Source organism: Lissotriton helveticus, chromosome 3_2, assembly GCF_964261635.1.
Source record: "Lissotriton helveticus chromosome 3_2, aLisHel1.1, whole genome shotgun sequence".
Taxonomy (NCBI): domain Eukaryota; kingdom Metazoa; phylum Chordata; class Amphibia; order Caudata; family Salamandridae; genus Lissotriton; species Lissotriton helveticus.
This window is the reverse complement of record NC_136062.1, coordinates 183181834-183207369: the sequence shown is the minus strand read 5'-3', so window position 1 is coordinate 183207369 and position 25536 is coordinate 183181834. Positions and strand designations below refer to the sequence as shown.

The 25536-nt window shown below is 48.4% G+C and overlaps 1 protein-coding gene across 11 annotated transcripts in view; it reads right to left on the bottom strand.

Moving 5' to 3' along the window:
• The window catches only part of ZNF609 (zinc finger protein 609), a 932673-nt gene that overhangs the window by 799656 nt on the left and 107481 nt on the right, over nt 1–25536 (bottom strand). The window contains exon 3 of one of the 11 annotated variants that reach the window (XM_078685004.1): nt 12558–12703. The exons of the other annotated variants lie outside the window; for them this stretch is intronic. The gene's annotated coding sequence lies outside the window, so the exon portion shown is untranslated. The remainder of the gene's footprint in view (nt 1–12557; nt 12704–25536) is intronic. 11 annotated transcript variants of the gene reach the window in all.

Below are 25536 nucleotides of genomic sequence, written 5' to 3'. Positions count from 1 at the left end.
TCTTCACCGCGTGTACTATGCCCTGCAGGGACCAAACTACCATCTGCTGACTTATCAGATTGACCTCTACTTGTATAATCATGCGTTTTGCCTACGCCCTGCAGGGGCCTCACAGCTACCATCTGCGGACTTATCAGATGGACATTTGCTTGCTGTATAATTATGGTTTTCACATATGCCTTACAGAGGCCTAACAGCTACCATCTGCTGATTGTATCAGACTGACCACTGCTTGTCGTGTAAATTATTGTTTTTTGTTATTGTTCTCCTTGCACGCACAGGGTGGAGATGAAGGGTATATAAGATGCGGAACCAAAGTACTCAACAGATTGCCTCCTCAGGCATCTGTGGGTGTCTGTTGTCAATGCGCTCTCTCTCTCATGAGATTGCAATACATTTCTTTTCTCTCCGTGTTCCAGTGCTGGTCTCAGTTTGTATTCCGGACCAGTTGACGATAGGGTGACCCTGCACCTTCGGGTGGTCTTCCAGGAGACCCCCAAATCCACACCTGCCAAATCAAACCTGGTACCCCTTCATCTCGAGAGTGCTTTGACTGGCAATCGAATATCTCCATTAGACAACAGTCATGTAAATACCTCGGGATATGGGCGGCTCTACTCCCAGACTTGGAATGGGCGCTAAATATCACTCCACTAGTCATGAAGGCCAAAGGGGTCCTCCAGGGCTGCAGACACTGCCACTCAACCCACTGTAAATGTAAATGTAATAGACATTTATATAGCGCTCCTTTCACTCCAAGGAGTATCTTGGCGCTCACACCAACCCCGGTGGAATAGATTGAGGGGGGGAAGAAGGCAGCTTGGTGAAACATTACTTACACTAGCGCTCTGCACGCAGCATCCGTAAGGGAGAACACCCAGGTTTTCAGGGCTTTCCTAAATTGGTGTTCTTGGGACAATGACCGTAAATATGGCGGAAGCTTGTTCCAGGCCTTAGCACCTAAGAAAAAGAGAGATTTCCCTCCTTTTGTTATCAGATTAAATCTGGGGGTTATTAGCAGGTTCTGACTAGCAGACCTCAAGCAGCGGGTAGGATGGTACCGTTTAAAGCCATTAGACCGATATTTGGGCCCTTGCTGTTGAAAGGCTCTAAAAGTGATCAGAAGAATCTTAAATAGGATCCTTTTGCCAATTGGTAACCAATGAAGCGCATTAAGCGCAGCTGAGGCAGATGACTTGCGGGGCCAACGTAGCACCAGCCGGGCAGTTGCATGTTGGACCCTCTGAAGCCTGTGGAGTATGAATTTATTAACTCCAGCATATAGGCTATTGCAGTAATCCAACCTCGAGGTTATTAAGGCTACTGCAACCGTTTTCCTGGCAGACAGAGGAAGAAGATCGAAAAATTTCCTCAGAGATTTAATTATGTGGAAACACATACCAGCTACGGCCACCACTTGCTGTTTGAAAGACAATTGGTCATCAAATTTAATACCCATATTTCGGGCAGACGAGATGGTATTAGGGGGGGCTTCAGCATCATCAGGCCACCAGTGTTTCGGGGAAAACAGATTTTGATTTCCAAACGGTAAGATTTCCGTCTTACCAGAATTACATTTGAGATGGTTGCTAGTCATCCATTCAAACGTAGCAGTCAGGCAATTTTTCAGGTTTTCCTCGGCCCCAGGCAGTTCCCTATCTAACACCAGAATAAGCTGTGTGTCATCAGCGTACGATATTGTGCTAATTTGGAATGACGCAATTAGCTCCATCAGGGGTGCCATGTACAAGTTGAAGAGTACTGGGCTTAATCTAGAGCCCTGAGGGACCCCGGAGCTGATGACTTTAGGCTCAGATTGGAATGGCCCAAGACTGTGACTTGGCGTCTGTTAAGAAAATTTGTAAGCCAAGCCAAAGCCACCCCTCCTATTCCTGCAGTAACCATTCGGTCCACTAAGATGGTATGTGAGACCGTGTCGAAGGCTGCCGACAGATCAAGTAAAATCAGGACAGCCTTCTTTCCCTGGTCCATGGCCATTCGTAGGGTCTCTGCTGTGAACAGCAGGGCAGATTCGGTAGAGTGTTTCGACCGAAACCCTGACTGGTTTGGGTGAAAGATGTTATTCTCCTCCAGGAAGTTCGTGAGTTGGCTATCAACGAACTTTTCCGCCAGTTTGAATACCAATGGGAGCAGGGAGATGGGACGCAGGTTGGAGAGGGTGGTCGGGTCAGGTATGGCCTTTTTCTGGAGAGGCTGGACTGCTGCAAGCTTCCATTCATTAGGGATATCTGCCTTGGCTAATGATGAGTTAATGATGCTGTTTATGATGGGATTAACCACCTCCACTAATGTCTGCAAAACCGAAGGTGGGCAAGGGTCAAAAGGAGATCCAGATTTACTGATCAGAATGGCTTTAGAGGTGTCATCAAGGGAAACAGGGTCAAATGAATCAAAGCGGGTAGACCTGGTCAATGATTTCTCACCCTCTGTCTGTACTGAGTTCCCTAAGATAGAAGACACCAAAGGAAAGGTCTTCACAATATCAAGAATCTTATGTTCAAAATAGTCAGCAATCCTATTGCAAAGATCTTGGGACAGAGGAATCTCCTGCAATAGGGCTGATGGATTAATATAACTATTCACTATTTTGAAGATTTCTTTTTGTCCATTACCCGCAGTGGATATGGCCTGCAAATAGAGGGCTTTTTTGGCTAGCTTGATCCCTGCATGGTATTTCCTTCTGGCCAATTTGTAAACATTGCGGGCAACTACATCATAATTCCTGCGCCACCTCCGCTCAAGTGCTCTCACCTCCCCTAGTTGTAATTTCAAGGCAGGTGAGAACCATGGAGCGCTCCTTTTACCTTTGGTGATACCGGAATTATTCCTACCAGTTGGACCTAATGAGACACCAGCAGTTGCTATCCAGTCACAAAATGTCTGATTGTCAGTGGAAGTATCGCCCATAAGAGCGGGCGTACTTTCTCTTAGCATTCCTACGATGTCAGGTCTACTGGACAATTTCTTCCAGTTAGGCTTATAATTATCATCAGGTCTTCTATTTTTTGTAGCGTTTGCTGAAACATTATGTTTCAATGCAATGTCAAACGGGACAAAGTAGTGGTCGGACCAGATTAAAGGTCAGGGAGATTTGACTATTAACCTAGTCGAGTTGGAACAAATGCAGTCCAATAGACGACCTGCTATATGTGTAGGTTCTCGATTCAAAAGGATAAGGCCGAGAACATTTTTAAAGTCTGTGAAACTGCCTACTCCTGGCTCTTTAGGGGAGTCTAGGTGCAGATTTAGATCTCCTAACACAGTATCTAAGCGCCAAATCGCTCAGTGCATCTCCTACACTGTCTAGAAACTCGGTGGGGGATCCAGGAGGGCGATAAATGAAGGCACCTGAAAAGGTAAAGGAGTCATGGATCCCCAAGCAAAAGACCAAGGCCTCTGCCCCTTTGATGTCTGCCAGCTCCTGAGTGGAACAAGTGAGTGTATTACGATAAATAATGGCTAAGCCCCCCCCACCCCCCCAGTTGTTCCTTCCGATCCAAACGCTGTATCAGGAAATTCTGGGGAAGAGCTACGGCTAGATCTGGGTTAGACCAAGGTTTTAACCATGTCTCTGTGACCAGAAGCCAGTCTAGATTCGTCTGAACAATCAAATCATTAATACTTTGAGCATTTCGACAGAGTGAACGGGCATTAATAAGTCCTCCTCGCAACACAGGAAGATGTAAAAGCCCTTCCTGGGCGGACTCTGGGGTCAGCATACACCTACACTGACCACAGCACACAGGTCCATACCAATTATCAGGGTTTAAGACATTATGACAAGGCATATGCGGCATATTATAGGAATTAATTAACTCCCCAGATATACCTGTAGTAAAATGACCGTTTCGAGGGGAAGGGCACAGCGCAGCGTTCCACGCCTCCACCGCCTCCTTAGCGCTGACGGGCAGGACTCTGGCTTGACTCCGGCGAGAGTCCGGCGAGCCCGTTGCGCGTCACCGCTGCGCGTCTCCATGGGAGGTTTAAGAAGGGAGCTCACCTCACCTGGACGCCTGAGCACTAGAGCGCTCGGCAGAATGGCGCCACCAGACCTCCCCAGCTACCCCCAAGATGGCGGAAAACGCGAGGAGCCACAGGTCAGCCCGCTAAAGCAGCGGTGAGGGGCACATTTAAAATGCAAGTATGTGGGAAATGGTCCTATTAAAATCAGGGGCTTTAATAAACAATTTAGAAATAAAATACACAAAACGGGAACAATATTTTAAAACGCGTTCTACCTGACAGATAAGCTTCCTACAGCGCGCAGAGAGTGTAGAGCGCAGCGTTTCACATAAAAACCTATCCCAAGACCGACTGACAGAAGTAGTCGTCTTAAGTAGGGAACTCACCTCACCTGGACGCCTGAGCACTAGAGCGCTCGGCAGAATGTAAATGTACAGGAATTTATATAGCGCAAATCACCAAGCGGTTTCTAAGCGCTTGCTTAGGGAACCCGTCCTGGTATTCCCCTGTGAGATAACCCCGGCAGGGTATCCGCAAGGTGAAAGCCAGGCATCCCGCCGCGAGGGGCCGTTGTGGAGATTAAGCAAGCTATTGCCCAGAGTCGCAGAGTGTGAACCCGTGAATCGAGTAGGCACCGGAGCGAGAATTGCCGAGTCCATGGACATTTTAGGACTCAAGACCCCGCCGAGCCGGGAATTGAACCCTGGTCCCGGGCTGACCTCTGCTTCCAGGTCTGCCTCCTCTAACCAGTGAGCCACACTTCTCCAAGAATGGCGCCACCAGACCTCCCCAGCTACCCCCAAGATGGCGGAAAACGCGAGGAGCCACAGGTCAGCCCGCTAAAGCAGCGGTGAGGGGCACATTTAAAATGCAAGTATGTGGGAAATGGTCCTATTAAAATCAGGGGCTTTAATAAACAATTTAGAAATAAAATACACAAAACGGGAACAATATTTTAAAACGCGTTCTACCTGACAAATAAGCTTCCTACAGCGCACAGAGAGTGTAGAGCGCAGCGTTTCACATAAAAACCTATCCCACTGGGCAGGATGGCCCTTTTAAAAAATGATGATCCTCCCCCGCTTCTTTTACATAATCCAAAATACTCCATTTCACCTCCCACTTGCCTGGTTCAAAGAGATAGACAGAATAGACACGAAGTTCTGTGTGTGGGGGGGGGGGGGGGGGGAGGAGAGGGGGAGGAGAGGGGGAGGGGGAGGAGGGGCAGGAGACCCCGTATGGCCCTGACCCACTGCCGGATCCCACCTTTTGATGGGGGCTTGGGGATGACTGATCTCTACCTCTACTACTTAGCCATCCGGCTGCTTGTCTTACATGATTGGTTTACTGTAGGCTGGTCCGACCCAGCCTACAGGGTTGAACTGAGAGAATTGGGGCTCCCGCAATTCCAGACTATGATGTATGGAGGTCCAGTGCCCTGAGCTTTACCCTCGTTAACCCGTACAGTCCTGCTGGTCTGGGGGGGCGCGGCCTTGCGACATACCCGGTTCGGAAGCCAAGCTGACTCAACACACCCCTTTGGCATGGAAAATGGGTCAAAGAAGTGAGAGCCCTGGAGGGATTCAGGGGCTAGGACCTTATTGGAATATCCCTACTTGGGGACGTATGGGCGGGTGACCATTTGAGAACATTTCAAGACCTACAGTGTCGCTACACCCTTCACCACTCACAGTTCTGTAGATACTGAATACGACACACTCTCACCACACATCAAACCACTGGAACGACCCTTCCGGAATTCAGTCCAATGGCGGCACAAATTGTGATGGGCAACTTGGGAAAGGGCGGTGTCTCACACATATACCGTTCCTTAACTAACAATAACCCAACAACACTTGACTCACTCACCGGTGGGAGGAGTGGCTGGGTACCTTCGAGGACGAAGACTGGCACGACGCCCTAATGGCCCCCAAGACCATTACCACTTGCACCAAATTGCGCATAATTCAGCTATATTACCTTCACAACGCTTATTTAACTCCCAAGCGACTTCACAGAGCTGGCCTGCAACCTTCATCAGCCTGTCTGCGATGCGGCTAGGAACCGGCGGACTTTTACCATGTCGTCTGGTCCTGTTCCCGCCTTGGACCCTATTGGGAAGCAATAGAACCTACACTCGCAGGGGTCCTGGAATGGGAGGTGCCACATAACCCGCTAGGCGTCCTAGAGGGCTTAGATGGGTCAAGATCAGACAAGCTCCTCTTCGGCACAGCCATCATGGTGGCCAAGCGTGATATTGCCGCGGCATGGCTATAGTCTGATCCCCCAAGTATACCTAAATGGCATAAGGGAGTGGACTGGTGCCCAGTCCAAGAGAGCTCACTATGAGGCCAGAGGCTGCCCAGCCAAGCGTTCAAGGGTCTAAGGCAAATGGCTGAATCAATTGTAATGTATGTATACCCTGTCTCTTCTCAGGCTATGACGGTAAATGATAACATGCTCTTAGTGGGGGCAGTATGTACGACCGCGCAAGAGTACGCTGATAACTATTTCACGGTGTCAATTCCAAAGATCTACTTGTGCTGTATTGTTCTTTGTTTATTGCAAAAACCAATAAAATTGAGTATAAAAAAATATCTGGGATGGAGGAAACAAAGTGACCCTCACCACACCCCTCTGGTGGGCTTAGCGCCTGGGAAAGTTGGGTCTATCCAGGGTTTCAATAAATGGGACACCATCAGCATTTCAAAAGTGAATGATCTGTGGGCAAGGGGAAAAATGATCCCATTCACGGAACTGTAGAAAGAATACGAGCAGGAATTTTTAAATACCCCTAAATACGGCACGCCCTTAGAGGGTGCAGTTTCTGGGGAAGGATAGACCAGAGACATCACCATTGGTGGACAAGCTCCTGTCTGAATATATGCAAGGCAAAGCCTTTTCCCTGACCTACAAAAACAAATTATCAACAATCTACCCAACCCGCTCCTTATTCTCCGAGAACGTTGGCAGGCAGATATCGGGAACCTAGAGGAAGAGGACTGAAGGGAGGCACTCACATCGCCGCGTGAAGTGGTAATATCATTAAGATTGCGACTTGTTGAATTAAAAATACTCCATAGAGCATTTATTACATGCACTACACTGGTAAAATGGGCAAGATCAGGCGGAGTATAGAGGCATATATTTAGAGCCCATTCCATCCAGGGATGATGCAGTGTAGAAATAATGGCTTGAGATTAAGACACAGGAGACAAGTGGCTCAAATGGTATTGCTTTACAGTTAATTAGAATGCAAGTGATGTGGGTGACGCAGAATTAGGACAGTGCAAGGGGGGTGGGGTTAATTGGGGTATGTTTAATTGTTGTTCTTCATGTTACAACAGGGGTAAGGGTGCATATAAAATGTCAATGCAAATGTGTGGTGCCTAAAATGTAGCAGACTACTTCTCATAGAAGGGGCTCTACATTATATGTGCTAATTGACGCAATAAAATATATTTAGAAAAAAGGCTAGATCGAAGAGGCAGGGTGCAGAAGGATATGCAGGAGTATTGGCACCTTCTTCCATATTCTATGGGAGTGTCCATCTATTAAATTATATTGGGAAGCAATAATCGCATGCATGAAGGACGCGAGAGGTGGAGTTATTCGATTGTCCCCTGAACTGTGCTTGTTGAATGTATGGAAGGCAACCAACATGAATAAGGCTAACAGCTCTGGAATACTTTGGGCCTAGTGATCACATACGCAATATTGCTCAAAAGGTGAGGAGCGGCAGAAGCACCAACCCAAGTTGAATGGGAGAGAGACATGGACTGGTGTATGATTGCCGACGTGGAAGTTTACAAGAATAGGGTATGTACCCGGAAGTGGGACCGGGTTTGGGGAAAATGGAATACTTAGAGAGGTAACATATGCAATCCTTCCCACACCAGGGGAACTACTACTGGTAGAGCAGGCAGCGGAGTGGAGGTCCCAGATAAAGATATGTGAGGTGGTTCTACTGTTTGAAAATGTCTTAGAAGCTATACTCGATGGCTATGCTCACGCGGCTGGTCATTGTACTGTTGCTGTATTGTTTGTATGACTAATAACAAGAATATTTAATAAAAAAATAATTCTCCCCAATGTCCCCTTACAGTGATTTGCCTATACTTAGTCCAATGCTACGTCAAGTGGCAGAACATCATAGAGTTGCCCAAACAGCACACTGTCTGTTGCCTGCAACACCACACCAAGTGCAGATCACTCCGAGGGTAAGCCATGAGGGACTATGGAGCTTCGGGGCAACACCACCAAATCAGCCTCATACTGTGCGAGGTGCCAGTTCCACACTCATGCTTTGGAAACCCCATCGTGGATGGATGAAACTTGCATGTCTTTATGGGACTATGGGGGGACTGGCTCAACGGGTCAATCTTTCTTTAGCTCAAGCACTGACAACTATTCTCAAATTGAAGTGATGTGCACAGCAGTCTCCAGTACATGCTCCGTGGTAGACCCAGCACTAATACCACAATCAACGGTCCTAGGAATGGAGGCGGTTACAGATCGCTGCTGAAAAACAGCTGTTTCAGATCTTGACAAGTCTCCAGCAGTTTCTCACCCATCTTCTAAAACAAAATCTGAGATTGCCAACTGCTGTTAGTCTCACTCTCCCAATTGGTTGCATGTCCCTCATTGTTCACCTAAACTTGACATTCAGTTGCTGAAGTTGCTTGAGTGTCTTGGTACATCTGTGAAAACGTTTGACAACTGGAGGGTGCAAGGGCGTTTTTCAATTAAACTGCACTTTAACATTAGAATTATGGGTTTTTATCAAAAGGTACATCTTTTTCTCTAACTGAGTACACACTCAACAACGCTGCCTTCACTTTAATTACTCGGGGTAAACATGGAATCTAGCAAAAACTAAGGGCACTGCATTGAGGGGGGCGGACATTTCCTGGTTTGCGGCGGCGTGTAGGGCGCGTCGGGAAGAGCTGCTGTAGGTGGAAGTGGCCATAGAGGATCTTGAACGTAGGAGCCAGAAGGCCGGAGGCGGCTAGGTCAGGAGGCAATTGCTGATGGCTCAACAGAATTATGCCGCAATTCAGATGGATGAGGATCGCCAAGCCTGATTGGCGACGAGTAGTAGAGTGTATCAGTGGGGGGATAAATCCAGCAAGATGCTGCATCGGCTCCGTCAAGGAATGCTTCATGCTCAGGTCTTTCCGGTCATATTGAGCTTGGCAGGCGAACCGCTCACAGACCCACTGGTCATAGCTGAGAGCTTTGCAACATATTATGCAGATCTGTATGCCCCTAGAGAGTGTTTGCCAGCGCCACAATAGATAGGTTCCTGGATGATCTTCCGCCCAAGGCTCTATCAGGCGATGTAAGGGAACAATTGGAGCTGCCCCTGTCAGATGAAGAGTTGGGTGCTGCGTTGGGAGAGCTTAACTCCGGAAAGGCGCTGGGGCCCAATGGGTTCCCCAGTGACTTATTTAAACTCTACTTACTTCTTGCAGTTGGGTCCTCAATACCGCTCGGTGGTGGAGGAGGCGCGAGAGCAGGGCTCTCTTCCTCCAGACTGGACACATGCGGAGGTGGTTGTCTTTCACAGGCCGGGCAGGCCCCCATATCAACAGGCATCATATCGGCCCATCTCTCTCCTAAACGTGGAGGCTAAAATCCTGGCCTAGGTCCTGGCAAATCGCCTTCTACCTTATATTACTGCCCAGGTCCATCCTAAATAGGCGGAATTTATGACTCAGAGAGCGGCCAGACATAATATAAGGCGGGCTCATGTGGCAGCCATTCAGCAGCATTTGATTACCTTAGCTGGGTGTACTTATTTGCGTTACTCCTTAGACTCAATTGTGGACCGCCATTCCTTTCCTACTTCACTCTCCTGTACACCGACCTATCCACGTCGGTGCGGGTAGCCAGTACGATCTCTTCCACGTTCTCCATCAGGCCGGGCACAGGACAGGGTTGCCCCCTGTCCCCGTATTTATTTGCCCTGGCAATGGAGCCTTTGGCTGCATGGGTGCGAATGGAAGCGCAGGTGCGGGGCTTCAAATGGGCACAGGGACTGTCCGACAGGATAGCATTGTACACGGACAACGTCCTCTTCTTCCTTACGAACGTTGACAGGACTGGGCCGCGGATACTGCGTATTATGCCGATTTTTGGGGAGACTTCTGGATGGTATATGAATCCCCGTAAGTCTAAGTTGTGGATTCTTGGTGATCGGACAGGGGTGGTCTCGTTGGTTCAGGTGGAGACGGGGGGGCTGAAATATCTTGGTGTGTTTTCGTCGGGCGTGCCGCTATCTCCTGGGAGCGTAACCTGGCTCCGGTGTGGGACCGAGATCGCAACAATCTTAAGTCCTGGTCCCGTATGCCTCTGTCTAGCTATGGCAGATCAGCTACATTTAAGATGGTGGCGCTTCCCCGGCTCCTATACAAATTGCAGAACCACCCTTACCAGATTTCACCCTGATCATTCAGACAAGTGAATGCAGCTCTCGGGCAGTTCTTATGGGAGGGGACAAGGTGCGTGTGGCCCTGCAGACGTGTTTTTTGTCTACTTATTGCGGGGGCTAGCGTCCTCTGACATACACTCATATTATCAGGCCTCACATCTGCTAGTCTTATATGAATGGTGGTATGGCAATAGGGAAGATCCGGCATACACGGTCGACTTATGGGGGGGGGGGAACGCTCACTATACAAAATCCTGTATTCAGCACTACTGTGGTGCTCGCTGCCGTCGGCAACACGGGTTGTGTTTCAGGTCTGGAGGTAGGCGTTGCAAAGGATGGGGTGGTGGAACACACTGACTCGGGAAACTCCCCTCTCGAATAACGGGTGTTTGCCGCATCTGGCGGCCCTACAGGGATTCCGGGGGTAGGATGACCGGCATCTCGGTCTTGGGTGACGTTATGAAGGTGGTGCTTAGTCAACGCCAGACACCAACGCGGTCACGTTTGACGTTGGCAGTGACAGCCAGTGAGAAAGTGAACTCACATACACGCACATGCGCAGAAGGGTACAGGTATGCCTATGTGGGTCAATATCCCGGAATACATATAAAATAGACAAGTATTGGTGCAGGGTGGAGTGATTGAACAAGTGCAAAAACAAGCCCCTCACTTAGAAATACTTTAAACTTGGTAGTGCATCCAATATTCACATGAAAAACAACATTGTCCCACACACAGAAGTTATTCAAAAAATATTGTCAAATTTTATTCGCACATTTTTCTGATATTTTTAGAACATAATAGCAACAGAGGCTAATACTTGTGACCACACAATACTACAATTGTTCTATATATACATATTTATATTATATACACACAGAAGGAAACCCCACACAATTCCAAATATACAGGCAGACATACCCAGTCAGTCAAAACCACTCATACATTTCATCCGAACAACCAATTTCGCCACAATCACCAACTCACAACCGACAATGTTCAAAATATAAACAAAAAATAGCGATTCATATCAATTTATAATACAATACCATAAAAGAACTCCAAATAACAATTCATATCAGTATACAGTACAGAAACATAGAAAAATCACAAAGAAGCGCCGACACGCGTTTCGGAAAGGAATTTTTTTCCTAGACTCCTTCGTCAGGGCGCAAATACATCATTGATTCCATGTATGTATTTCTTGTTCTGAATATATAGATACTGGGTTAATACTCCAAAATAATGGTCATGTGGGGGTACAGTCCTAATTCAGAGGAGTGATCTGAATTCATATCTGTAGGGGACAATGAAGTCAAAGTAAAAATCACAATATATATATAAAACATCTTTATAAGGCGTAGCTGAAGTGGGCAGAAATAAAAGTATAGGAAGTCCATACTACCACAAGTGTTCAGAGAGTATTACAAGGGAAAAGGTCAGAACGTTTTGTGTATTTAAGCACAGAAAAATGTGTACCGTGTCCAATCACTCACATGGTAGCGTCACACAGAGACATGAAAGGAGATAAACTAGACAGATCCTTTAGCCACACCCAATAGTGAGTCCATTATCAGTGACATGAGTCATGCAGTATAACAAATACATCACATACCCAATATACTGAAAAGTGGGAAGAGTAATGGAAACCGTGTCTCGTAAATTCAGACATTAGAGCAGTTAATGGCTCACAGTGGTAAGGAAACGTGCTACCTGTATGATAAGAAGTAGCATACACTTAGGTACAGTCTTAGCAGTGGATTCCTTGTTAAAAAATATCTACTAGTGCCAACAATCAAACTAATGATCACACTAATGAAGGTCCAATAGAGTCTTAGACACCTGGGGCAGGCTCGGCCTCGAAAGCGCACTAAATAGCTCACGGTAGTAGATAAAATGTTGCCTGTATGAAAAAATTAGCAGGCCCTTAAGCAAGGTATGGGTCGTCTCTTCCTCAAGAGTAAGCAGATCAAACGGTGCTAATAAACAATCATTTAGAGGTACAGCGAGAAAACAGATCATTTAAGATAAACCTGGACCCATGGGGGGGAAGGAGGGTACCCCTATAATAGCGAGACCAAGAACTACATGGCCGATGATAACAAAGTACGCAAGTACTATCCGTAAACGGGACACTTACCCGAATATTTAGTAAGTCGAACGGGAATCGGTCCCCAGGAGAAGTGACCACCGGCCGGGGATAGCCTTCCAAAAGATTTAATCCACTGGGTCAGAATAGTATCCCAGACGTCGGGTACAGAGTCAGAAAAAACATTTTTTCAAACACTGAAATGAAAAAAAATGAAAAAATAAAATAAGAAGGACCGAGCCCACAAGCGTCGAACAAAGAAGCCATAGGTAAACAAAATAAATAAAGTAGACATAGGTATCCAAGGGGGCTAGCACGGACTCCGCTGCGGTTCTATACGTCGCCCAGCCTAAAACTAAATCAGGTCTCACGGGGTCCATAACACCACATACCTGGATAATGAGCAGCCGTCCGTCGCAAGTTCGATAAAGATGCCAAATACTCGGAAAATAACTGCTCTCGCAACCGGTGTCTTATAGTACGCCCTCACTAGCCGGAAACAAGGTTCACCTGGAAATACAGACAGCCCAAAGATAGAGGAAGGACTGTAGCTCGAAAAAATCTGCGCCATATTGGAACGGTCAATCCCCACCTAGCTAGATCAAAGCAAGACTGGAAAGTCGTATCAAGAGGAATTGTATATACGTAGCGGACACAGACTGGTCAAGTAATGTAAGTCCTGTCAAAAGGTGGACAAACGGATAAACTCATTAAGACCAATACACCCGAGGGGGCAAGTCTCATCTCTCAAATCAAAAGCACTCGTGCAGAGGCACATCGGTGCAGTGAGGAGGAGCCACTAGAGAATGGCATTACTCCAAGGGATAAACTCATTTAATCCCCTCTCGGCAGTTTGAAGAGAGTAGATCCAAAATACCTCTCTCTTGCCCCTCAGACCATTGATGTTATTGTCTTTGGGATTATGTACCTTCTCCAGAATGATCCATTTTATGTCAGTAAGGTGGAGTGATTGACCCACGCCCTGAAGAAATTGCCGTGAGTTTTCCCCTGGCAATGAAACATGTCGGCTTTTAAATGAGCAGACACAGCATTAAATAAAATTAAATAGCCAGTGTGATCTAGTTTGGTTTTAATTGGGATGGGCGGAGTTACAGTCCAGACCCCGCTTCTAATTTTTTGGGTTGACTCTGCCGCACATTGAGACAAACTGTCTGCTGCACAGGCAGTACTTGACCTCACACCTAGCACTTTGTCCACTGTTCTTTGCTTTTTCTACACTCTATCACAGTTTTGTTACGGGTTGGTGGTCGCGGATGATGAGAACCTGAAGACGCAGGCGAGTACCTTCCTGCTCACTCCAACAGTGTTACTTCCGTGAGGCACCGCCAAACACCTTTCACACTTTTTATTCCTACACTTTCTTTGCTTAACACGAGCTTGGTCGCACCACTTGATGGGATGGGTTTGACCAGGGGAGACAAACTAATTTAACGCAACAGGTATTTTTAACATTAAAATGGTGATCTAGATCCCCACCAGTACAGACAGTACATGGTTAACCGCAGGTCCAACAGATTTTGTTAAGAGATTATAACGGATTGGAAGGGATCTAAGTAGCAGACTCACCGTGTGAGCAGGTCCTTTGTTGTGTATGATGTTATGAGGGGACTTGAACTCAAATCCTTCCAGGACCTTCAAAAAGGATTTCACATGCCGAAGTCCCACTGTTATGGGTACTTCCAATTTTGGCACGCTCCATCCCCTAGCCTAGAGGGCTTGGAGTCACTGCCGGAGTTCAGCCCGTTAGAGGGTAAAGTTTTTATGGGTGACCTCCAGGAACGCAAGATCTAGCAATCCCTAGTTACCCATTGCTCCCCCACGCTACAGAAACTCCGAGGGGATTGGGAGGGAGATGTGGGTCCATTGGATGAAGAAGACTGGACAGAGGCCTTAGCTGCTCCACGGGAGCAGCTATAGCAGTACGACTTCGCCTAGGCTAGTTTAAATATCTACACAGGGTCTACTTTACATGGGTACGTTTGTGGAGGGCGGGGCTAATTGCCTCTCCTGTGTGCCTACGATGCAATCGGGAGGAGGGTACACTTATTCACACTGTCTCTTTAGATCGTATCTGGAGGGGGGGTTGTTTACCTGTTTATCTGAGGTACTGGGTTGGGATCTCCCCCACTCGCCGAAACTTGCTCTGCTACATATCATGGAGGGGATAGGAGGCGACATCTATAAGTGACACCTAAAGCAATTGGGCTTCACTCTGGCGAAGAGGGACATAGCTAGGGCGTGGAAGACACAGAGGGCCCTTTCAGTAGCTACGTGATAGAAGTAAGAGTTAATTACCTTCGGTAACAATGTATCTGATAGAGAAGTTTCTAACCGCAAATTCCTTCACGTAGAATTATCCCCAGGCATGAGACTGGATCCGGAAAACCTTTGCAACAGCATTCCTGCGCGCCGGGACGGGGCGACACCACGTGACTCGCCCAGGCGTCGTCCGCGTACGTGACGTCAGCGAGGTCACATAAGACCTACCCCGATGCGCCTACGTCAGTTTTCTTCGGAGAACTGTTCCGCACCACAACGCAGAGCCACCAGACCAAAAACTGTGAGAGCATGGGAACAGTGTGCGAAAGAGTAGAAAAAAGGAGACAAACCACACCAGAAAGAACAGTGCAACACTGCAGTGTCCAAAGGCAGAGGTAGATGAAAGAACAAAGCAGAGCCCCGAGCAGCCACCCTGCCACCACAAAGACAGCCTTCCCCCTGAAACAAGGAACATGAGTAAAGACACGATACACGTAACAGGCCCACCACCCCCATCCAGAAATAAGGAAGGGGAGCCAGTCCCAAGACAGACAAACACAAACCCCAAAGCCACCCTAGCATAGAGGGTAACCACTCCCCTAGGAATAAGGGCAAGGCCTAGCCAGATGACCCCTATTCGGAGGTAAGCAGAGGGGCCAGGACCCTCAGCAGCAACAGGAAGGGAGGGGAGGACAGAGATTGAAGGGAACCCCCCCCCCCCCAAACCTGGAGTAACCAGAGCAGCGGGGCACAGGAGCACCATAACTCCATCCTCCAGGGGCCCAAGAGGAGGAATGAACTGCAACCAGACGGAGCCACCCGTCATGAGCAAATAAAGGTACTCACAGGAGACACAGCCCCCCACCAGGAGGCGAGTACTGAAGACCAACCCAAGGGTCCTCGCAGAACGGGGAGGAAGGGCAGACCATGAGGGGATCTGCAGCTAGAATGGTCTCTACCAGATACATCGTTAACGAAGGCAAGTAACGCGTACATCTGATAGAGAATACTAGCTGCAGATTCCTTTACGTAGAATAGATACCCTAGCAATACACACGGAGAAGGAGGGTCTGCGAAAGGACCCCACCAGCCTGGACGGAACAGAAGGGCCCTCAGTGACTCAGATGTGCGGTCCAGAAGAGAAACTTCATCCCCGCCAGGTAAGAGGAACCCCCACAAGGGGAACACCACAGACCCCAGAGGGTGTATGCGGAAAGGGAGACCCGTACCATCACAGCAGAAGAACCAAGGACAAGGCTAGAGGCCGAAGCATCTCACTACCTTACAAGGCAACAGAGCTTCCATCCAATGGCAAGACAGGTAAAGAAGAAGAATAAGCCCAGAGAGCCCAAGGAAAAGAGATAAAGGAAAGCGAGCCCCTTCCAGATGGAAGGCAACAGGCTAGTAAGGACAGCACCAACAGTCATAAGCTGCCAAAAGCAAGCAGAACAGCCCGGGGCCCCAGAAAGACCGGGCAGTCTACGCCTGACAAGAGAGCACTCAGAATCACCCAAGCTCTCAGGACAGGGGCAGGAAGGTGAGAAAATGCCCGGCCACAACACTACGAGGGGCCGGGCACCCGACTCAAGAAGCAAAAGCAACATACAGAAACACCATGGAGAACCGGCAGCCTAATGCGACAAGAACGCCCTAGCAGAGCGCAAGCTATAGAACAGCTACCACTACCCCACATAGGGTACGTTAAGTTCCCCAAGATAGGGGAACCCTCATTGGAAGAACTTCCGCTGCAGAGGAAAAACAAAAGAGCCACGGGGAAAAAAACACCCCAGCGGAAGGCTAGACAAGCATCTCAAGCAAAGTAGAAAGCCTAATCTCAGGGCCCGTCTGCGCAACAACTCCAGCAGAACACACACACATATGCAACAAAAGGGCCGTCCAGCAGCCAACAATGCCAAAGTCCAGAGGAAGGACGCAGTGGTCAGAAAACACACTCCACAGCCAGAACAACCGGCCTAAGGCGGCCCAGAATCAACCCAACTCAGGAGTCACTGAAGGGGGGGGGCGGGCAGAGGAGGAGAAGGATAAGGCGGAGGAGGAGGAGGACGGAGCCCTGCTGAGAGCTTTGGATGGCAGAGTCAGCCGGGGCATGAAACAACAGGCTGCCATCAAACGAAAGGTCGAGGAGTCTCAGGGAATTCTCAGTCTCGAAGCCAAGCATAGCGACGGAGAGCGACTGAGGGAGCCATGGTCCGGCCCAGCACCTCTGAGATGTCCATGGCGGACGCTAGCTCCCGGCCATCCACAGCATGATGCGGTAAGTCCACCTGGACCGTCTCCTGGGAGGCTGCGGATCCCAGAGACTCAGCCGAGTCCCACAAACAGGACAAGGCCCTAGCCAGCACACACAAGGTGTTAAGTGTCCGCAGGGCAGCGCTGGTCGAGGCGAACATGTTGCGCCCCCAAGAGTCCAGCCAGCAGGCCTCTCGGATTGGCAGAGTCAACAGTGGCGGCAGGGAGGGTAAAGCAGTCCGCAAAAGGGGGTTGGTGGCCGATGGGTGAAGGGAAAGACACGCCGGGTCACGCGGCGCCGGGAGGTGCCTTTGCAGAAGATGTTGAAGCAACTGGTCCCCTGAGGCAGGACGCCTCCAAGCCCCCGTCAAGGAAGAAAGGAGCGAACCTTCAAAGGGAAGTAAGATTTCCCTCCCACCAGAGCCCTGGTGGAGGACCTCCAATAGATGGATCGCCGGAAAGTAAGCCACCGGGTCACCCAGGCGCAGGATGCCCAGTCGTGGACACCGCATGAGCAAATGCCGCACCCGCCTCCATAGGGCCCCACGGTAGAGAAAGCAGCTCCTCCGTGGGCGACTGCTGCAAACTAAGGCGGCCGTCCCCAAGGCCAAGAGGGACGGGCAAGTGTCTGACCTGAAAGTCAGACTGAGCCTAAGAATGAGGGACCTGCCGCTCTTCTGACGAACACCTCTGCCTCAGGAAGGGCGGGGAGCCTTCCTTCGACGCCGGTGAAAAAGAAACCACATTGCGACCAGTCTCCGGGGATGATGACAATAATATACAGCCTGCTTCCGGAGAATCCGCGGTACGACCCCTACGCGGAGCCTTAGAGTCCGCTGCCTGAGGCAGGACGTCTGCACCATCCGGCGTCACCGGACAAGGTTCCTCCAAGTCATCCCGCACCGGAGACCGGAGCGGAGACCAGAGTGGACCTTGAGTCGAACCGGCCCCGGGGCGCCGCCGGAACGATGCCGACCGACCCCCGCTGAGACAGTCGCCAGTGTAGGGGAACGAGACGGGCCTGGGGAGTGACATGAAGCCCTTTGCCAGCCGCGGCCCAGAATGAGGCGGAGATTGCTCGGCAACCCACGTGGCGGTGCCAGGGACGATTCAACCACTGACTCGCCCTCCGATGAGGCAGCTGCCTGTGGGGAGGGACGAGAGGGGCCCGGAGAGGGATGAGGGGTCCTGGCCCGGAGAGGGATGAGGTGTCCTCACCCGGCCTCGACTCAGAACGGGACGAGGAGGGTCCACCGACCCCTGTGGCTCCGCACGGTCCAGCTGCTGCCGGCACCATAGCGGCATCACCTCGGCCTTAGACAGGACCACCTTGTCAAAGGACAGAGAGGGGCGGGGATGCGACCCGAGCCCCGGCGACCTACCGCGACACCAGAGACTCCAGCTGGAGTTCGTGGCGAGGCAGAGACGCCGTGGCCTGAAGGAGGTGCCCCGGAGGAGCCGCACCCCAAAAGCACCGAATCTTCCAAGCCTGGATCCGAACCAGTCGGCGCCGGAGCCACAGGCGGCACCGCGGAGGGCCCTGCTCAGGGCGAGGGATCCGCTGACGCCCCAGGAGGAGGAGATGCCAGCGAGGCCTGCAAAGCCGTCGTATATGTGTCCATTTGGACTCTCGACGCCCCAACACCGGGAAACAGTGGATAGGACGACACGCGGGGCCTCATCACCCGCGGAGAGTCCACGCCCCCGCAGGACATAAATCAGCTCCCGAAGACAAACTGCGACACTTACCCACCGGGGAGCGTCGCTTACATGACATCGGAGTAGGGCGAGGACGACCACGGCCGTATCTGAAGCCGTCCGTCGAAGCAGACCACGGGGAGGATGTCCACCTGGAGAGACGCGCCGAGAGACGTTTCATCCGGCGCTCCCAACGCGACTTTGTCTTTAACTGTTGGCACGCCACACAATCAGTGGTGCCGTGATCCTCCCCAAAACACCACATACAAATGAGGTGCGTGCCCTTCGCCGACATGAGATGCCCACAAAACGTGCAAGTTTTGAAGCCCGAAGGCATTCGCACATTGTTCCACCAAAAAGAAATGGAAGAAAAAGGCCCGTAGCAAGGACCGGATCTGCGTTGCACGGGGACAAGGAAAAAATTGACGTAGGCGCACCGGGGTGGGTCTTATGTGACCTCACTGACGTCACGTACATGGACGACGCCTGGGTGGAGTCGCGTGGTGTTGCCCCGGCGCGCAGGGATGCTGTGGCAAAAGTTTTCCCGAACCAGTCTCACGCCTGGCGATAATTCTATGTTTAGGAATCTGCGGCTAGTAGTCTATCAGATTGGCCTAGACTTCTGCATTTGCCTGGAGAAACCCATCTTCATTGCCAGGGGGTGCCCGCACAAACACTTTAAAATTTGGAAACGGTGGGCGGATTATCGAGGTCTGCTGTTTGAGCTGGTCTCAGTGGCAGTGGGCCTCCCTCTGATGTGATTCTTATTTTAATGATGGGAACGTGGGGATACCATGTGATGGGATATTTTGATGGGCAGACCTTTTGTTCTATTAAAATGATTCGGTCTGGCTGTGTATGTATAGTGCGATGGGGGGAGGGGTTGGGGAAAGTTAGATTTTATTAATGTTACTTTTCTATCTCCTGTGTTTCACGCTGAAAATGTCAAAGTCAATATAATATGATCTGATTGTGCAGATGTGTCTGGGGTACAAAGCCCTGCAATATATGTGTAACTTGACAAATAAAATCGGTTAAAAGAAAAAAAAACTAAGGGCACCGACGAATGACCTGGATTCAGAATAGGCAGTTTTACCAGTAGTAAAATACGCTATTTAGGTTATAGAAAATGTGCACAAGGTATAGATTGTATTAACAGTGTATGTTTTTCGGGAGAGTCTGAGCTAGATCCGAGAGCATTTTACAATGAGGAAGTAGCTTTGCAGACTCTACAAAATAGCTGGGGAAATTAGACATAAAACAAGGGGAGAGATTATAGTGTGAGACCACAAAAACACAGAAGAAAAAAACCTAGCATCTACCAATGCCAAATGAGATTGCGAAAGACAAGTTTCCCTGTATCCAGTGGAACGTCAGGGGTTGAGAGACAAGGGTCCAGGTAGAAACGTTTCCCTCTACAAGACATTTTGAACTGAGGTAGATATGTAGGTATGTATGTGGGATATGTTGGATGTCTGATGCCTTTTACGTAGGCTCACGCTATAGAGTGCTCTACGTGGTCAAAGACGAGTATAAAGTCAACAAGTAAGAGAAGAGGAAGACGGGTTATGGATGGTTAATGCATTGTGATGTAGCATTCTTTTAAAAAACACTTTATTGAAATAATTAACCATCCACACCCAGTTTCCTCTACTCTTACTCGTCAACATTATGCAGGTCTTTCAACATGTACTCTTCGCTGCCTTTTGAGTAGGTTCACGCTGTAGAAATACCATATACATACATAGTTCCGTTTTTAATTGATTCTTGCTCAGAGCAAAAACAAATAAGAAAAGGCTGTTGGTATTTTAACCTTTCTGCCAACATCAAAGATCAAACTGTGATTAACATTTTCAGGGAGAATCACATACAAGTCATTACAATAAACCAACTGAATATGTTGAACATGTGAAGGTTATGAATGACACGCAACTTATTTTTTTTAATTAAAGGCCAGTCTATCCTTGAACGAGCACCAACCATAAGAACCCTACGGCTCTTGCAAAACAAAATGGTTTCACATTGTAGCCATACCAATCCAAGACTAAACAAATAAAAACACTTACCTCGGTTTTTAGGGACAGGGCCCCCAAACAGTGTGCTATTTGCATGCACCTGAAATGGTCATTCGAGATATACAAGCCCTGCTGCCATTACTGAGAAGGGATACATAAGAGTTGCCTATCTTTTTGAAATAAACTATATGAAGTGGCAGCACAGAAGTCCTAGAGCAGGAAATAACTCAGTATCTTGGAATAGTGACGGAAGAATAGTGGCGACTGGTTTAGGGCTCATCAACGACTATTCCATGCAGTTCTTACTCAGAAACAACCTTTAAGAGACCCAAAGGGGTGGTGAGAGTCCAATTCCTAGTGACTTATTTCACTTTTCCCCAGTACGAAAGGACAGCAATCAATGAAGCAGGTAACTTAGGCAATCTTAAAAACGTCCAGTTTTGAACTAGTCTTCTTATAGGCCGTTTCTTAAAAGTGTTGTTGCTGATATAAGTGTGGGGCAATATAAAAATTGGCCATTCTATGTATGCATCAGTCAGACAGGCCTAAATATTAGAGAGAAAATTATTGCAAGAAATCTTTAAGTCCTGAGGAAGAGGGCTCGTCCCTCAAAACACGTGTTGGCTGGATGTATCTCTGTGATTGAAAACGAATAAATGTGTTAGAAGAAATCCAACAAGGATATTTTTTGCATTATTTCAGGACACCCCAATTGAAAGAATAGCGACAAATTGAGTTGTACCTCCTTTTGATAAAAGTGTGGCTGGTGTATCCAGTTCAGCAGCTTACAAGAGCACAAACCTCACTCATCGCAGACTGCAGTCTGGGCAACAGCACGCACTCTGCAAGTTCACCCCTTCAGAACTCCAATAGTCCAAACAGCTCAATAAGAAGCCAATGTCCCCTTTTGGGGTATGTGACAAACAAAGGCTCACTGAATAATGCACCTGGCAACATCGTCCAACTGATAGCCCGTAAACAACGAAGTGACACACCTAAGGCTGAGGCGACTGGTGAGAGCCTCAGAAACAAATTAGGACGACTCGCAAGCAAAGCAAAGCGGTCAGAATCAATACCAGGCAGCAGAGAGGAGCTGCAGCGTTGCACTACAGGGACCAAGCTCATCAACAAGCAGCAGCCACAATGTAAAGGATACAGCAAATTTAAAACCGACAGCAAGCTCTTGAAAGGTTGCAAAAGAGGGAGCCTCTTAGCTGCTCATGTCCCCGAAAGAACTCCTGCGTGCAGGATCTTTATAGTGGTAGTCGATTAACACTACATATGCTATGCTTGTAACGGACAGGAATTAGGACCCGAACTTAGAAAAAGAAGTACTCTCCTCCCAGGACACGTTCCCATCAGAAACCATTGTGAACAAGCATTGGCAAAGCCAATAGGTCTAGCTAGACCTATTGGCCCTGCCAGTGTCTTTTCTAGATGTTGTACTGCATCAAAACAGATACTGCACAGCATGAAGGAAAGATTACATTTAAATAAATAAAAAAAGAATTAAAAATATGCAGGATGATGCAGCCACTGGCTGTCTCATTTAGTAAGCGTATGCATGCTTTAAATATGCAGGCAGGCCTATAAAATTAAGCGGTGCATCATCACATTTTTTTTAATGTTACTGAGGTCTGATAGCAATGTGTGAAGGAGGGGAGGGGGACAACAGTTGAGAGCATGACACAGGGAGGGGGAGCACAGCAACTCACAGGCAAGAGTTGGGGTGTGAGATAATAGCAAGTGGTTTAGGGTGAACAAGGGGGCGAGGACGCACAAGTGACACAGCTTGCAAACATATGCACTCTCACGTAGTTCTTCAACAAACAGAAGTAGCTCATAAACGATGAACCGTGGAAAGACACAAGTATTTCGGCAAAACACGAAGAGGACATGAAGCCCGCACATGCTGACAAATTAGAAGCAAGCAAATGAGTGACAATGAAGCCAACTAATGGCAGGCAATAGGCAGACTCTAGGCCCATTGTAAAATAACAAAATGTCTTGCAAGCGACAGTGCATGTGCGATCTCAGATGAGACCTAAAAATGACTAACAGTCACTAGCCCAAGCTATCAGGATAGCCTTTGCCAATGGCAATGTCGCAGATGCCTGATCCTTCAACACTACTGTTACTCTTAACACTTGCTTTAATGATATCCGAGTCCAAGCGCACTTGTTTTATGTCTTTTAGTTCTGCAGCTAGTATCTTCAGTGGATACAGCACCCTACATATGCCCAACAGCAAAGACAGAAGCAGAGTGAACCCTCACGAGAAAACTAGGGAGCTTGAGAACACCGTCCTATCAATAAGGACAACAGCCAACAGTTTTCAACGGACTGAATTTATTTATTTATTTGCACAAAAGAGCCAGGGCAAATCCAGATGCTAAGTTTGGTCTCGAGGTGATACAACAGGAAGGAAAATGGACAGGCTCAATCGGTCTAGTAGTCTTCCTGTTGTAATTTTCTATGCAACTAGGAAATAATCACTGGCCAAGCCAATTAGTATGGCTTGCATTGTGATTTACAAGCAAGGACAATGGGCTCTGCCAAGGTTTGTGTGAATCTGGAGGAGGCTGCCAAGTAAACTCAAAGCAGCAGCGACCGCTTGGCAGGAGGGAAAAAGCGCAGACAGGTGCACTTACTCTGAGCACCAGCCCAGCAATAGGGGGCACAGTTCCCTAGGCCATTGCATGGTCCCGGAATGCATGCGCGGCAACGCAGTCTGTCAACAGTGGACAGGAGGCATTGGAGGGGAGTCGTAGGGCAGGGATTAAGGCACAGCTACTGAGTGCCAAGAAAAGAAGCAAGGAAAAAGTGGCACGGGAAGTGAGGGGAAGCAAGTGTTTGAGTATTGAATGCAAGATGTGCACTTTCAGGAGGAAAAAAAGCACAAAAAAACGACATGATTAAAATTCAGCTGTCTGCTGATCATAGATCCAGAGTGAAAAATGTCAATGGCTGAAGTATGGGGACCCAAGCCCACTATGTATGTATATAAATTTAAAAAAAGAAATAATTAACATTGCCAAAATACAAGTTTACTTTTTCAAAAATGTTTTCTCTTTCATTTGGACCGCTTGAGAATTATTTCTACATCTTAATTTTTGTACTTTATAGATCCGAGCCAATTTTTTTCCTGCTGCCTACACTTGGTCATGCAACTTTCACCCACAGGAGACTGGCTCCAACAGACACTGCCTTCACTAGAGTGGTTTAGAGAATACAAGACAGATTTTCAGGAATCATGCTTTCACGTTAATTTTGCACTGTTTTTAGTATTTCCCTTTATCTACAATAAAGTGCTCCTGCTCCCACAGTCCAGAATTTGTTATTTAAAACAAGGAGACAAGACTCCAAGTTTTCAATATGTGAAACATCCGATTTACAGGTCTACTGGTCCATCTTTTCGCCCCTAACATTACATGTCCTGCATAATAGACAACGTACTCCAGACACTCAAATTAGATTGTTTATGACCAAGGCGGTTACAGATCAACTGGAACAGAAGATATTGGTAGAGGATGCATGGTTAGCTTTGACTTCCTTAGTCATGGGTAAAGCCACAGGCGAAGTTCAGATCCCTCTTGAATTCTACAAACATTTTAAGAACATCTTGACCCCATTGTTTATAAGAGTGATTAAGGATATAGAAGAAACAGGGGCGGTTACACCTTCATGGGATAACTCTAATATGGTATTCTTTTTAAAGAAGAATAAACAGACGGCAGCTTGCGGATCGTATCGTCCGAACTCACTCATTAATGCGGACGCTAAATGGTTCGCTAAGATTTTGGCCAATCGCCTGTCTCCATTTATGGTAAAATTGGTTTCTGGGCAACAGCATGGCTTCATGAGGGAAGAGATACGACCACTCGTATTAATGCACAAGTTACTTACCTTCGGTAACGATATATCTGTAAGAAACAGTAGTTGGTGTTAGATTCCTTAACTTAGAATATCCCCAGGCGTCAGACTGGATCCAGAAAGTTTTGCGTTGCAGTACCCCTGCACGTCGGTAGGCGTCGTCTGCGGCTCCGCGTCTATCGTCGGCGTCGTCGTGGTCGCCAGGATGACGGAGTACTTAGACGCCGCCCTCGCACGCTGTCAGTTCTTGTACATAGCTTTCCGCGACAGGAACGCAGAGCCATGCCAGAGACCGACACTGGTGCCATAAAAACTAGGGCCCTCTAAGGGAAAATACCTTAACCCTAGATATCAGTTCGCAGAACAGGGAGGATGGGTGGGGCGGTAAGGGATCTAACACAAACTACTGTTTCTTACAGATATATCATTATCGAAGATAAGTAACTTGAGCATCTGAAAGAAACAGGTTAGTGTTAGATTCCTTACCTTAGAATAGATACCCCAGCAATACCAACCCCGGTGGAGGGTCTGCGAACCAAGATCACACCAGAAAGTCCTGGAGAACGGAACAGCCGAAAAAGCCATCTCTCCGGACTTGGCTGTCCAGGCAGTAGTGTCTAGCAAACATGTGCAGCGAAGCCCACGTAGCTGCCTGACAGATGTCCTGCAAGGGGACTCCCGACCCAGGGCAGTAGTAGCCGCCGTGGCTCGAGTGGAATGGGCCCTCAGCCCAACAGGAGGCTCCTTCCTCGCTAAGGAGTAACAGACCTTGATGCACAACACGACCCACCGAGAGATGGTCCGTTTGTGCACCGCCCGTCCCTTCTTACCGCACACGTAACTGACAAAGAGCTGGTAGTTGACCCGGAACTGGCGTGTGCGGTCTAGGAGAGCGCACGTTTTGGGTCCAGACAG